This window comes from Apteryx rowi, unplaced genomic scaffold (assembly GCF_003343035.1).
Source record: "Apteryx rowi isolate R43461 unplaced genomic scaffold, aptRow1 scaffold_351, whole genome shotgun sequence".
NCBI lineage: Eukaryota > Metazoa > Chordata > Aves > Apterygiformes > Apterygidae > Apteryx > Apteryx rowi.
Genome location: NW_020449986.1, coordinates 78,821 through 91,439, shown reverse-complemented (window position 1 = coordinate 91,439; position 12,619 = coordinate 78,821). Strand labels below are relative to the sequence as shown.

Sequence of the window (12,619 nt, the reverse complement as noted above, 5' to 3'; positions counted from 1 at the left end):
CCCTGATCCAGACTGGTGGAGCTTCAGCGTGTTTTCAACTGCTGAATGGGGAACTAGCTCCTTCTCTTTCTTTCTGGGAAAGGAGCCAGCCTCATGGCCCATCCTCCCAACAGGACAGGGGAAAGTGTTCTGTGAGCTCAGAGATATTAGGTAACTGATGCTGAAACAAAAAATGCTATTGTGGTATGGCATTGCCCTGCCTGCCCCGCTAGTTAAGGGAAAACATATTTCCTTCTTTCATCTAACACATACAAACAAAAAGAAAAAAAGAAAAAAAAGAATGTGAGTTTTTCCCACAGTGCATGTATAAATGCATTTCAAAATGCAGAAGATAGTACTTTGCAGGTTCCGATGGCTTAAGTTATAACTTGAACATCACACCCTCTGATATTTTTAGAAGTGCACTAATGTCAAAGGTAATTTAAAATGTGTTTTAAAAATGTTTGCAGTTAGAAATAACTGGAAAAGGAAGCTTAGAACTCTGCACTGACTGAACCCATTAATCAGCTTGCAAAAACAAACGTGTAGAAAACCCTTCCACTAGTAAGAAAGTGCCAACGAAAGAAAGTTTCACCCCCAAAGATAGCCTGTGAATGAGAAAATTAAGGAGTTAAGATTGTCTCAAATTTTGCCAGTTTATACGTTAGTGAGACCTCCTGTAAAACTTTTGATTCAAATAGAAACCTGGTTTTAGAAAACCTAGTTGAATCAGAAGGATTTTTCCAGCACAAAGGCTTTTGTCAGCAATAAGACTGTGCAATGTTCATGAAAGAAACAATCGATATGGTCCCCTCACAAGTATTAAAAAGACATTGACCTGGATTGATTAAATCCCTATGTACTTTACTTTCTATATTCTATGCGCAGCAGCAAGGGCTCATAGTGTGTCAGTGCTCATAATTCCAGCCTGCTGAAATAAGATGTATAGGAAATGTACTGAAGCTTTGTAGCTTCTCAGCCTGTCTTGTAGGCTGGTTCCTGTCAAGGGCAAGTTTTACCCGTTCTATCCCTGCAGAGATTTATTCACAGAGTCTAAAATATTGTGGCAGTAATGAAGAGCGTTATCTGAAAAAGTGGAAGCATTTAACAGATGTATATGCATTTGCTATGTAAGTGATAGCTCTTTGTTAAAATGATTAGGATCAATGACTGGTTCAAAGAAGCTGAGAATCTAAAGCAAGAAAGTTTAGCAAGAGCAATCTCTCGTTGTTGCTGTAGTCACTGATGCAGACAAAGAAGGTTCATGGCAGATTTAATGGGGCAGACAAGCTGTGTGGGAACAGTGTGTGTTTCATCACTGTCTGGCAACACTGTTTTGTTTCCTCATCATTTTCCCCACTACACATCCAAAAAGAGGGGGAAAATTACATAACATCAGAATTTTCCATCTCTTACTCTGAAGAAGGTACATGGATTCAGTGCTTTGGGCGGGGGCTGGAGGGTGCTGATACATGCAGGATAGACTGTGGGCATAAGATGCAAAATTACCTCAGCCTTATGCAGTCTTCATAATGTAGAAGTCTGTCCTAGTTCTCTAAACTCTCTTTGACAGTCAGTGGAGAGTAGTAAGCACTTCGTAGGCATAATTTATCTCTGTTTGAAACAGATGACTACTCTAGGTCAGATGAAATATATCTGTATCTTTCTGTTAGGTGTAAAGGAAGCCTGGGGGGAGACTGGTTTAGATGTAAATACCTAAACTGCAGGCATTTGATGTTAGGTGAGATGTATCCCACTCAGCCTATTTTTCGTTACAGCATACACTAGGTGGTTTTGCAGACACAGTTGGTACTGTATTACTCTGCAGAGAAGTAGGGGAGACAGGAGGGTAGCAATGACACATTTCATCATGAACACTTCTATGTAGGAAAARTTTGGATGAAAGATGGAAAGGAGCAATGATACAGTGACAGTGGCTTCCCCTGTTCCTGTCCCATTCTCTCATTCCTGCTCTATCCTGCATATTTGAGACTTCCACACAGTATCCCAGTGTTCTTATTCCTCCCTCTCTAAAGATGTGAAAAGGATTCTGATGTATTTATATTGTACATAGCACAGTAGATGAGACTTCATATTTAAAGATAAACTTCAGCAGTCTGCTTACATAGTCATAACTGTTTTAAATAATTTGTATTTTACCCTCATTCTGCAAAAATAAATTGAACATATTCCAAGTGATCCATTTTGCTTAGAATTGTCAGTTTTGTTTGACACCATTACAGTTGAATCACTTATAAAACAGAAGACACTACGTGTATAGCTAAAATCTTTTCAGCTGATCACCTAAAATCTTACATTCATTGAGAATAACCTTTAATTTTTTAAAAAATGTTCTGTAATATGACTGAATATGCATAAATAAGTATTGGCTTGTTTCTCTTTTTAGTTTAACTAACTTCTGTTTTAGTCTGCAGTTAATCTAGTTCCTTAGACTAAATATAAATCTCATAGCTCACCTCAGATAACTCTTTCCAGTTATTCAGACTGCTTGTATTTCATATTCTAAAATGATCTACATCAGAATCTTCCAAGTTTATCTTTCTACATGCCCTCCCTGCCAAAAAACCCGAACAACAGCCCAGAACAGTGAGGAATGATAAATGGTTTGTATTGTAATTGAAAGCTTATTAAATCATTGTGGGAATACGTATGTAATTTATATATGTACTTATAGTTAATAATTAATTAAATACATTCAAGTGAATTCTTGTTGATCTCTCTTTGAAGTTAAGCTGATTCATACAGCATGTTTTTACTTATACTTCCATTGTGATTGTAACTGTTGTATTTTCAGATCTGCTGAGATAGGATAAATCTACTTCAGGCCCTGATTCAGTAAAAATACTATGATGTCTAATCTCTGCACTCTGAAAAATTGTGACAAATTTTCTCTATTATTTCAAGGTCTTTCACACAACAACAGCATCAGTGTTTGGGTTTTTAAACTAAGTCAGGAACCTAGTTACAAGCTGATGATGAGTAACTGAATAAAACTGCATTATTTTTTAGAAGTTCCATGTAAAATGTTTTTTCATATATATAAATAATATAGGTTTACTATTTTTTTAGACTTAAGTAACAAATTTTTGAGACTTACATAAGTATAGGATAATAGTGATTTACTGTGACTAATTTAATTGAGAAGTTGGGATTGTTTAGAACTCTTTTCAGATCTTTCTCTAGGTGTTTTCTGCATTTGTTTCTTTTTGCAGAAGCTTCACTGAGATTTTCTTTTCACAGGACCTATATAGCTATTGCATTATTTGAAATTAGCCATCAAAAACTGCTTTGTTCTCAGTGATATTTGTATATTTTCTTAAATTGAGTTTGGAAGCCTATTGATATGCAACCTGGCTGCAGTTTGCTACAGAATAACTGCACAGTATCTTTAAACTAGCCGTAGCACAGTTTTTGTAGGTCAAGGGAAATTATCATTAATTTGCATGTATTATGGTAGGTATGATAGCAATGAAAGGTATGGTAGCAAAGAAAATCCTTGATATGTTAGGCATTGAACAGACAGTCTCTCTGCTAAGAATTTTGTTGTCAAGATGGTTCAAAAGTTGTATGCAAACAACATAGAAATCAGCCAATAAAAATATCCATCCTAGAAGTTTTTTTTTTTTAAACTATTCATTCATATCAGTACCGCAGACATCCTGAGCCACTCTCTTCACATTATTTCCATCAAAGTGTTCCCCTGAATGCCCCATCCTCACCTGCTCACTCCTCAGAAATAGCTCCTTTCACTGGAAAGTGTGTAGAAGCTGGTGGTCTTTCACACAATAGTAACTTGCTGTAGTGAAGCTTGCTCTACCCACACTACAGGCCAATCACAAGTGGCATTAGCAGAGGCAGAGCAAGCACGTAGACATGCCCTGTGATGCCTTTGAGTCTGTGAAGAGTACTTTTCCTTCTTCATTCCTGGCTCCATGATGTTACAGCTCCCACACCTATACCATGCAGAGCTACTTCCTGCAGACACAAAGCATCACAGTCCCAACCCCAGCCCCACTGAGTGTCCCCACATTTGGGAGAGGCACTCAGTCATTTGAGGTAGTAGATGAGGGAGCTCAGCAGAGTCATTACCAGAATAATTTACTGCTGGTACTGCAAGATTTTTCAGCTGTGCTTATTGTAAGCATTAGAAAGAATTTCTCACCTGTGTTACATTATGAATTGAATACTATGTGTGTGCGAGAACACCTCATAGAGCAGGATTGGTCCATGGTTTAACATCTAGTCTAATGAGGTCCAATAAAATGACATTAAAAGGATGTTAACGTTGCAAAATAAAACATCAGAAGCAAGGAAATGCCAGAATTAATATGGCCTGTGAAAATCCAGCCTTGTATGTGTTATGGTGCAGCTTTTATTACATGACATACTAGGCTTTCCAGGGGATGTCTTCTTTATTTGGTGAATCTGTAGTTACTTAGATTTTCTTTTTATCTTCCTCATTCTGTATTTGTTAAACATGAAGCACCCGAACTCCATACTGAGTATAAAATCATTCTTTGTCATTTAGATATTTCTCCTATACATTAATCATAGTACTTCAGTGCATAACAAATTCATCTCTTTTTCACAGTACCCTCATAATATTGGATACTTAGAGTTTGCACATTTGAAAAATGAAGAACCAAGGCAGAGATTAAGGCAGAAACTGTTTAAATGTTGACTTTTTTTGCCCAATTTGAGGCAAATTAGACCTTCGTTTTTCTGTATAAACATAACATTCATACGCCATCTTGTAAATTCAAACTACAGCTTCCCATCTTGGATCTTTAATTAGATTTGCAGTGCAGATGGTATAGCAGAAGTAGGCTGCTATTCTGTGCAGATTAGTYGTTAAAGGCTTTGCTAGTGAGTTTCACAGATACTTGATGAATGGTCAGACTTGTGTTTATGGCCTTAGTCCCAAAACTTAGAGGAGAGAGAGTAAACTGTGCTATTCTGTCCTGTCCCAGCCAGTCCCGGTGCTGCTCCACTGTCCACGTCCCACCCCTATGTCTGCCACTTTTTTTTTCCATGTGGCTTTTGCCCTCCTCTCATTTTGCCCCCTCCAGACCTCTCTCTTCTTTTGTTCTCTAGTTTCTGTTCCCTCTCCCTGTTCATATTTTTCCTATGTTCCTCCCTCTCCCTGTATCTGAGTCAATGGGTTTTCTCTTTTTCACTATGCTCCCTGGGTATCTGTAGGGTGGGAGATTGTATTGACGAAGCAAAGGACAGTTTCTCCAATGTCATTTCCTTTCCTCATGTCACAGGGGCTCCTGGCAGTCATGAGAAGTAGTTGCAAGGAAAGTCTTGCTTAGCTCCTACATCCCTGAGATGAGCTCCTACGTCCTGTGTACTCAGTGCAAATAGGGTTTTCAAAAATTCAGCAGCCAGACTCCAACAAGACTCTAACGATGGTGTGAAAACTTTTTTTTTTTTTCAGAAGCTCATAAACTTGAAGAAATTTGGCACCATTTCAGAAATGGTGATTCCTGGGTGCCAGTATCCCTTGTATTCCTCTCTCTTCCAGTTTTGGGATCCTGCATCAAAACTTGGAGACACTAAAGTCTTTCAGCAGCAGAGTGCATGACTTTTAAAATATGGACAAACAATATGTTTTCTTCTAAATTTGTTCTTCCAGTGGATTGAAAGGTTTTTGGCTAAAACATTTCAAACATTTTGTAGTAGGCAGCCAGGGTAGGAGATTTCGGCCCAATTTGGCCAAGTTCATAAACAACTGAAACTGGTATCTTACCACTCCAGTGAATGATTCTCAGCATGCCTATAACTAAAATGGTGAGAAAACCTGTGCACACAGAGAAAAAAAAAAAGCAGAGCGGTGGGGAAGAAAGGGTTTTTTTAGCATTAAATACATGAGAATATAAATAAATGTGGTGTTAATAAATGCTGATTATTTCAAAAAGAGCAAATCAGATTAAGAGGAAAAAACAGTGAAGCTGAAAACACAGGAAATGATATTTAGTCGTTGATAGTATGTTTTCACAGTAATCTTCTGTTCACCCTCAAGGGTGGCATAATTTTATATATAACAAAATGTATTTTGCTATTGCAGTAGCCCTAAAAAGAAATCATGTTCATACTGTATGGCCACTTCAAAGAAAATCTCTTGCCTGAAAAGAAATAAAATTTTTATTTATTGATTTTTTCTTTCAAAGAGTGACCTTAAATATATGTAATGAAGGTAACATTCAGTCTCAAGGGCAGACAAATGTATACGTGCTTATACTGTATGTTTCCTCACAGAATAATCATAGCCAAACTGCACTATCTACATATCAAATTCAAAACCTGAAATATTCTTATTTTTTAAATACTTTGTCTTCATTGCAATTTTTTTGAATATGAAATACTCACTTCTTTTTTTGTCAGAGATTGTTCCACCTCACAAAAGTTGAGCATGTAAGACAGTCTTTTTGATACAGTTGGATGATGGCTTTTCTGCCACTCCCTTTTATGGTAGAGCATAATTTTATGATTTTTAATGTTCACCACAAAGGAAATGCATGATCTTCCAATCATTTCAATGTTTTTGTAATGTTGATCAGAGCAAGATACAACAGCAGTGTTAGCAGAAATGGGACAACTCACGGGTGAGTATCCCACTACTGCATAACTGGGAGAGTAAGCACCTCTCATCCCTGCCCAGGAGAATCAGGACTGTTAATTTACTGTGTATGTTAAAAGCACTCAAATAGCATTACTGTTTGTCTGAGTTATCTTTGGGCTTCTGTGGTGATTGCCCACCAAAGGACCTGCCATCACTTTGCAAAGGCAGGGTGGCAGGATGTACTGTGGAACTGTCAGACTCTCCAGAAACAGGTGAAAGTCAGTGGTCGAACTCTCCTGACCTAGAGAGTGAGATCTGAGCCTCAGTCCAAATATGACAGACAGTGCTACCAATGGGAACCACACAAAGTCAAAGGAATTGGGAAGGAACGTGTAAGTGCCAGGAAATTTAAAAATAAGGAGATTACAAAAATGACCTGGAAACTAATATAAGTTAAAGAGGCAAAGAATAAGAAGTTTTACAGGGAATTTCTACTCAATAAATTAATTAGTTGCATTTATATTTTTAATTATATGTTCATCTTAAATACAAAATGAAAAATTATTTTTCCTGCCAAGTCACTATAACTTTCTGTTGAGACAATCTGCTTCTGAAAGTACAGATTTCCTCTCAAGGAAAATAAACTGTTTCGATTTCAGTTTCTTAGAGTGATATTGAATTTATCTTTTGAACAATTGCCTGGTAATGTTGACATTCAGTGCACTAATTTGAATGTGTTTTGTTCTTGCTTGTATGTTAGCACAAATTGTGGGCATTTTCTAGGAACTTGTTTCTTGATCATGTGCTTGTATTTCAAATTTTTTACTGTGTTTCAGATTTATTGTTACTTCAATAAAATTGCAGTAAACAGAAGACAATAGCAATGATGTTTGTGTCTGAGTGCATATGAAATAGTGACCATGAGTTTTAGGTTTATGTGAGCCTTCATTATCTCTAATGCTGAGCCACTGCACCATCCCATGTCTCTGTGACATGCTGCAACTACAAACTCCATGGTGAAGCTTAGTGTGAACAGTGAAGAAAATATATCCAGGAAGCTGAAAATTAGTGGGGCTTAAACAGATATTTGGGCAGGCTGAAAAAGGGTGTGTAGTAAAAATTAAGCAAAATAAATTACTTTGAGGAAGATACATTTTGTGTTGAGAGKTTTTTTCTGGTATTTCAGTTGACACCTGCTGCAGTAATAAAGACAGCATTAAGTATTCATCATCGGGGAATTTTCACTGTTGCTGCTGAAAACTGATTTCTATGTAAAACCATGTATGCAACTCTAATTGTCATTTTCAGTATCTAGAATTCAAATGCAGAGTAGAAATCACTGTGTCTAGAACTGTGCTTGTACTTAGACATCTTTGAGTGATGTTGCATGTCATCCAGTCAAGGTGTTTAGGAAAAATACTTCGCATTAGTCTAATTCTTTTTCTGTTGGAGTCAGTATTTTCCATAAAAATGGAATTTTGAAACTTCCAACACAGCCCTGGATTCTGYGTTAACCCACAAGTCAGCAAAATGTTTGTCTCCCTGCTGAAAGTACACAAAATTTAGATAACCAGAAGGTACAAGTAAATTTTTGCAGGATATACTGAAGATCCCAAGGAGACACCTACTCTACAAGAGAAGTTTTCTATTTTTATTTGGAAGTGATGGATTTATTCACCTGTAATTGGCTAACAGCAATGTATTGCAAAGATTAATAAAAGGCTGAAATACTGTTCATGTAATTATATCTTGTAAATATGTGTGAAAGTGGTGTATGTGATACTTGAAGTTCATTGATGTATTAGGAAAATACATTTAACATACAGTTATCAGATTCAGAAAATGAAAAATAATGTATGAATTATTTAGCTAACACTGCACTTTGCCCCAGAATCTGGTGTTTATTATTGTGAGCTTTAGCAGGAAGCAGAAGCAGTATCAATTGGGAAAACATTTCTTTACTTGAACTGAGAAGAGTATGGCTTTCTAGTTTCTAAGTGGGGAACCTGGTTCTTTGGTTTCTTTGTTCCTAGTTAGACTACTCCCAAGCTATTTTAGCTGAACATTTTACATACTAATGGAGCCTAGGGAAGTGCAGTTGGCAGCTGTTCATGGGATAATAATGAAACACACTGTTTAGTATTGCATACTGCTGCTGTAAAATGTGGGAAGTATTTTATAGAGATCATGGGGAGCAGAGCTGTATCCACTTTAAGCACTGTAAGTGCATGAACTGTGAGTGAGGAAGTTGTGTTTTCAAATGAGAGTAACTGGCAATCGTTTGCTTTTGCAGGTAAAGAAAACGTGTACAGAATCAGATGTTTCAGAGCCTCAGAACTCCAGGTACAGTAACTAAAGACCAGTGCTTAATGAACAGTYGTGTGGAAGCATACAGAGCGATACTGCAGATAAATAACATGAGCATGTGAGAGATTTGCTTTGCAGAGAATGAAAGACTAGATTAATTTTAGCTTTTTCACTCTGGAAAGTTTTTTGTTTGTTTGTTTTTGTTTTATTTCTCCTCAGTTAAAGTTGGGGGGTAGCATGTAGGCTGACAAGAGTTTAGATGGTGCCATAATGCTCATTCGTCATCCTCAATTTAAAAGAAAATCCTATTAAATAGTGTAGGGAAATCTGTGTAATCTAATTTCAGCTTTTTCTTTTAGCCCTTCTCTGCGTGCCTGAGTCTYGGAGTCTCCTGATACTATAATTTGCTTTTATTGTGGGCAGTTCAGTCTTTATTTGTGTAAATACACCTTCACCAAACCCTTTTTGTTTTCACTTACCAAAAACATGCCAGTGTGTTCATAGGTTAGGAAGATGCCATGCATTCTTTAGAAAGAAACTTTTCAAATGCTAACCTTCCTAATTTCATGCACACATGGAAGAGGAAATAGCTTTAACTTCTATGTTTTGCACGTGTGTGTGTGTATGTACTTTTAAGCAGGCGAAGTAGTAATTCCTTGAGATGTGCCATCAAGCATGCATCTTCCTGTTGGTTATTAAACTATTGAGCCATAGTACATGATTTTATTCAAATTCTGTGGATAGCAGTGCTTTTTCTCTCTCTTTGCCTTGCTTCTGTTTCCAAGAAATATGTTTTGGTTTCACAAAAACTCAAAAGCTTTTGTAGTGAGGGGAGAGCCACAAAACAAACCTGAAGTCACACCAACATTCTAAATAAAACTCAGAAAAGCTAAATAATTCAAGGTTTGCCCCCAAATCCCAGTCTTAACTATGTCTTTGTGTCACTGTTGCAGTAGGATCCTCTGAGAGCTGGGCGTCACCTGTAATATCCAAGGCGAATATAATATCTGTGGCTTGAGCTATGCTGTGCACCATTTGTATTTCTTTGATTTGCTTATCATGTTCCTTTTTAACACGTCCTTGCCCTTCATTCAGTTTGGTAATAATGTATGTAAGGGAATACAGCATTCAATGTCCAAATATGCTTCCAGTGAAGTCAGTAGGGATTTTGCTTTGGACTTCAGGGGAAGTGTATTTTGTCTTCTTTATTTAATAACTTTTAAATAAAAATTTTATTTGCTGTCTCTCTGCTTTGGATTAAAATGTATTCATTATAAACGTCCAGCTCTTTCCAAGTACTTTGGTGGAATGAACAGTCTCAACTCAGCAAAACACTTGTGCATGTGCACAGTTTTAAGTGCCTTACTTGTCCTAATGAGACTACTAAATCTCCAGTGTTTAAAAATTATAAATAAAGTCCATGGACTTAGCTTCATCAGACTGTGATATGGCAACAAACCTGAGGACCCAGTATCTGATGTACTGTCATTATCTTCAAGCATTAGGAAATTTCTTATGAACTGTAGCTAAATTCTTTGTGCTAAGTCTGAGGAACAGAATACTTTTTTCTTCCAAATGCAAAAGGAACCGACATTACAAATAGTCGATTTGAATAATAAATCCGGTACAGTTTCATCTTTTTTCGAAAAGTGCATTTTCAAGCAAAAATGCTTTTTATTTTGAGCCCAAAGCCTGAGTTTCAGAATATATCAGATACAGTTGAAATGAATGTTCCTGGCCTGAGTGTGTGTAACGCTGTGTATACAGCCTGAAGCAGGGTTTTTTTGACAGATGTTAATTCATGATGCGACTTTGGTCTTACAGTGGAATCTCTGACAGACCTTTGACTAGAGCAGCGCTAGAGGGCACCGCATAGCACATAAAACTTTAAAGCCTGGAGCAAGGTAATTCTTCTCTAAACAAGTCTTAAGTGAAAACATTGCACATAAAATGAAACATCAGCATAAAAATGAATGCTGGAGACACACTGCCTTACAGAATAGCTCCTGGCTTGGGACCTAAGGCCAATATCATTCATTTATTTAGCTAGCTTTACAGTGTGTTGGTTTTGGATTTGAAACTATTACAATAAATGCAGATGGAAAGTGTTTTTACAGTAGAGAAGTAATTAAATTGGGTGTGGGAACTTTGTCAGGAGAATTCTTGGAGTGACATGTGTGTATCAGCAGATTCTTTGTCTTGCTTGGCCTTGGTTTGTCTTTTAGAAAAAAAACATTCAAACTACAGATGTGACTAGCAAATTTTTGTTGAAGGGAATTTACTAACCTATGCAGCATATCAAAAAAAATCTTTCCAGAAGTATCCAGCTGTATAGGCAATAAAATTCAACCATCACCAGCAGTTATTTATACAAAATGGTTGCTATCTTGACAGATAGGTAAACTGCACACATGCAGAAGGAACTGTAGTTAATAATTGAAGTTGTAGTGGATATGCAAGTTATAAATGCAAAAGAAAACATGTATGATTCTTTAATGTATCTGTTGCAAATTTTGACTCACACATGACTTAGTCTCAAAAATTCTGTTACAGTTGCTGGGGAATTATTTTGCTAAATCCTTATGAACTGGTTGTAAATACTTCCTTTTATCCTGATCTGTTTAGATATTTGTATTAGACCTATCATGGTGGTATTGTGGCTATATCAATATTATGGCATTGTTTTTGTCATGACCTTGTAATGAAAATCAAATTCGTCTTTCAAGTCTAGATAGCTGTCCAGTAATGCACAATGCTTGTGGCTTTCTGGAGCTGTTGCTGTGAGACAGAGGCAGCAAACGGTTGGGATTTGCCAACAGCCACACTACAGGTTCTGGACAGAGACTGGAGTAGTATGCATGGGTGACAACTCCAGTGCAGTGACRCTTTATCGAATTCACTGGAGAGTAATTAGGAAGAGCAGTTCCTGGGCTCAGAGCCTATAGAAATACATTGCTCTTAGTTTTCTTATATTGTATGTATACTTTAAAGTGGGACTGATCCCAAGTACACTGAACAGCCCCAACATTACATTTAAATTTCATATAARTTAGCACTGTAGTGCAGTGTATGGGAGTTAACTTGTTTGCAGTTATGAACTAGCTGCATTTTTACATAGATAATCAAAGAAGCAATTTTAGTTCTAATACATGTAATAGCTTGAATAGCTTTTTGTTGCCTTAAAACATGTCAACTGCTGTTTCTTGATGTAGAGGCATATTTTATTGACCATACTGAATGCCTGTTACAGCCTCGTATCCCAAGATATTGTTACAAAAATGAGTGAAACACCAGAGTATTTGAGATTCTGAAGTCTGGCGGAAGGATAAATACCTGGGTCCCAGACTCCACAGTCAGCTGCGGCACGTTCTGTTTGGCTGCACAACTGAGGGCAGCATCGTTCTTTGTGACTACAGACTGCTTGAGGACCGTGTCTCTTCTACCCCAAATCTTCCCGTCCTTCTCACCAGCCACTTGCTGGTTATCTAGTTTGCTGAGTTATAGAAAGAAATAAGGAGGAGAGAAATGAGCGGAGGGAGAGGAAGTCCGTAAGAGTGGAGAATGAGCAGAGTCATCTGCTGATTCCTCAAAGTCCATGGATTATAGGAGCAAAATCCATGCTTTTTTAATCCTCTTTAGATGATAGAAGTCTGCAGAAAAATGAGATTTTTCTGGCTGCTGGGACACAGTTTCTTTTTTACTGGACAGGTAAAGAGTAATGACCATATATTTCATCTTCTTTCCTTC

At 37.2% G+C, this 12,619-nt stretch overlaps 1 protein-coding gene across 1 annotated transcript in view; it reads left to right on the top strand.

Moving 5' to 3' along the window:
- Positions 1-8,864: 8,864 nt before the first annotated feature.
- EYA4 (EYA transcriptional coactivator and phosphatase 4) overlaps positions 8,865-12,619 on the top strand; it is a 76,918-nt gene continuing 73,163 nt past the window's right edge. The window contains exon 1 of the mRNA XM_026072814.1: positions 8,865-8,908. The gene's annotated coding sequence lies outside the window, so the exon portion shown is untranslated. The remainder of the gene's footprint in view (positions 8,909-12,619) is intronic.